Source organism: Miscanthus floridulus, chromosome 14 (genome assembly GCF_019320115.1).
Source record: "Miscanthus floridulus cultivar M001 chromosome 14, ASM1932011v1, whole genome shotgun sequence".
NCBI classification, from domain to species: domain Eukaryota; kingdom Viridiplantae; phylum Streptophyta; class Magnoliopsida; order Poales; family Poaceae; genus Miscanthus; species Miscanthus floridulus.
The window spans coordinates 5,486,072-5,489,900 of NC_089593.1; positions in this window are offsets into that span (position 1 = coordinate 5,486,072).

Here is a 3,829-nt window from a genome sequence, read left to right on the forward strand (position 1 = left end):
GAGGGTTACAATTCCGAAGAAGTCATCGAGTGCTGCCAAGAGTGGCTAAAAGTATAGAGAGGGATTGGTAATCCCGATTCTCGTCACAAGGGAAGGCTAGCTGGGAAGGGCACAAGTGGTAGGAAAGTGTTCCTCGACAATGATTACAGAGAGGTGAGTCAGGCGCATTACAATGTCTTGCAGAGTATGGCAGTGATGCAACCGTACATTGATGAACACATGGCTATTATTATGGCCGAGAGGAATGGCCGTTCAGATGATTGGGTCATGAAATAGCATAAGCAACGCCTAACATCATGGTTGAAGGGCCAGAACATACAGCCTGGAGAAACCATAGATTCTATTACCATCAGTCGGTTGGTAGCTGGGCCATCGAAACAGGTGATGTCTTGGAATGCTTATGACATCAATGGGTACACATACTATACCGACACAAAGGACAGGAAATCTGTGAATCAGAACAGCGGCGTTCGAATAGAGGCTCTCGACGGAGTGGGGCGAAAGGTGCTGTACTTTGGCATAATTGAAGATATATGGGAACTTGACTATGGAAGGGATATAAAGGTGGCCCTGTTTTGATGCCGCTGGATCAAGCAACATCAATTAAATGAGATCGGACAGAGAGTCATCGACCTCCAGAATGTAGGCTACCAGGATGACCCTTGGGTGCTCGCTGAACGAGTCGCGCAAGTCTTCTATATGCCTGACCCGCAAAGTAACCTCCCCCCAAAGAAGAAGACAAAGCACATGGTGGCCTCTGGAAAACAACATATCATCGAAGTTGATGGCATGGACGATGTTGAAGCTTACAATAAGTGTGATGAGATGCCGCTATTCACAGACTTTTGTAAGAAGATCGAGGCTGTGGAAAAGAACCTGCCCAAAGATGTATTGCCATGGGAACGAAAAGGTGTCAAGGGGAAAGTTGTCACGGTGGGCTAGCTAGTTTATGTAAGTGTGTCAGTGTTCGTAAGACTATATTCATGTATGTGTGTGTGAGACTACATTTATGTATGTGTGTGAGACAACATTCATGTATGTGTGTGTGAGACTACATTCATGTATGTTTGTGTGAACAATGTGTACAAAGAATTTAACAAATTATGCAATTACCAAAATAAAAGTTATAGATCTTCATGAGTTATTCAACTTTGGTATTCATTACTTTTTTAGTTGAATTGATTTGGGGGTCCAAATTTTGGTTCGAACTTGTCATTTTTTCAAATTTTAAATTTGAAAGGTTCAAATTTTGTCAAATGACAAGATGACTAAAATAAGAGTTGTAGATATTAATGAGTTGAACAACTTTGGTATTCATCACTTTTTATGTTAAAATCAATTTGGGTCTCAAATTTTGGTTCGAACTTATCATTTTTTCAAATTTCAAATTTGAAAGGTTCAAATTTTGTCAAATGATAAGATGACTAAAATAAAAGTTGTAGATATTAATGAGTTGAAAAACTTTGGTATTCATCACTTTTTATGTTGAAATCAATTTGGGTCTCAAATTTTGGTTCGAACTTGTCATTTTTTAAAATTTCAAATTGGAAAGGTTCAAATTTTGTCAAATGACAAGATAACCAAAATAAAAGTTGTAGATCTTGATGAGTTGAACAACTTTTGTATTCATCACTTTTACATCCGAAATCATTTAGGGTTTGAAAATTTGATTTGAACTTGTTAAATTTCAAATTTTAAAATGTGTAAAACATTGTCACATCCAAGTTTGATCAAACTTAAATGCTGAAGCATGATTTTAGAAATTTTTAGGAAAAGAAACCATCACATTTGGAGTTAGTATGAGAGATAACAACTAGTTACAAAGTTTACCCACAGATTAAAAAGAGAAATCACACTGTTTTAGATGATCCTTACATGATCATAGTGAACAGTGTGATTTTTTTTTAATCTGTGGGTCAACTTTGTAACTAGTTTTTCTTCCTCATACTAACTCTAAATCTGATGATTTTTTTTCCTAAAATTTCTAAAATCATTCTCTATCAATTTATTTTGTTGGTTTTGTCAATATATACATATGAAAAATTTGAGCAATTTAAATTTTGAATTTTAAAAAAATGCAACTTAAGACAAGATTTTGGTACCCCAAATAATTTCAGCTGAAAAAGTGATAAATACCAAAGTTGAATAACTCATCCTTCTCCACCTCGTATCGAGCATGGCCATGATGACATGCCACGTCCTTCTCCAGCTCGTACCGAGCAAATGCATGATGAGATGCAACATCCTTATCAACAAGCACAGCCGATACATGAACAACAAGTGTCTCATGAACAGCAATTGCCTCGTGAACAGCCGATACGTGAAGAACAAGTGGCCCCTAGAGCAGGTGATGCACAAGTTGACAAGGACGAGCCCAAATGGGAAGCTCGAAACAAAACCTCAATCAAGATAAGGCCATCGTATGTGGGCATTAATGACGTCTCGTCGGTGCACAAGTGGATGGCTCATGACTAGTTCAAGCCTAAGAACTAAGTAAAAGAATTCAGAGCACCAGCTTCTGAGGAGGGCACCACTAGCAAACTGCACAAAGGGTTTAACAAGTATCCAGCTGTTGATAACCTCAAATGGTCAAATGATTGCCTGGATAAATATGAAAAAGGCAAGAACTTCCTACCAAACCGAGTCATACAGTGCTTGCCACGTGGAATGAGAAAGTTCCACGATTGGTACTTGCGTGCTCAGATAACAGAACTAGAAATCTTACAAGCATGGATCCCTGCCGGCACATTTGGAGCCCTAGGTGGGCAAATTGCCGTTGAGTTTAAGGATATCCAGGCATGCTTCTACCTCGGACGAATGGAAATGAATCTAATTCGCATATGGTGCCTATAAGTCCTTGCCCTCTCGATATGGTATGAATATAATCTTTTAATTTTGTTGTAACTAACCCGCGCCATGATTTGTAGAATGCAAGCGGACTTTGTGAAAAAGAGGTCAGCTCTGAAACACGGGTATATAGACCCTTCACCTATAGCATCAACAAATTTTAATTACCCTAAAGAGTGGAAACTAGATTGCAAAGAACTAGGAGCTGGAAAGACACTTAAGAAGAAAGAGGACATCAGGAATAAGAAAATATTGGAAGAGTCCCTCAAGGTTGCGGCATACATTGCCCTATGTTTTAAAAATCTTCAACAACACGATAATATATGGATACCATACCACTTCAAGTAAGTTCAATTGTATACTTAGCTTTGTTCAAATTACTTTGTTCGATGCAAAAGAGCTTATGTGTTCCTTCTATGACTAAATTCATGCAGCGATCACTGGATTTGCATAGGCGTCTGGCTCTCACATAGCATGGCATGGGTCTTTGATTCAGCGGATTTCCCAGTCGAGACATACAAAGACTTCATAACGATTGTCAAGACGTATACATATTGACAATCCTCATTTTAGCTACTATGTTTGTATACATACTTGTAAGGTTCAATGTGGGATACTAACAAGTTGCATTTGCTAAAACCATTGGAACAGGACATTCAGGCACTATGTCCAGGAACATAAGGGGAGGCATCATCCAAATAGGAAGGAAAAATTGTATGTCAAAACTCTATGTGCGGTAAGTGTCATTTACTTTGGTACTTCATATATTACGTGTCTGTCAATAGCATTACTTAACATCTCCATATGCAAAACACACAGTGCCCCAAGCAGAAGCCTGGGAGTCTACATTGTGGATACTACACATGTATTATGATGAGTACCATCGGTGGCTACAACAGAAACCCCAATCTGGTAAGTTTGAACCTCTTCGCTCGTAGTATGAAAAGTTCGCATATGTTGTGATATAGTAAACCTAAACTTG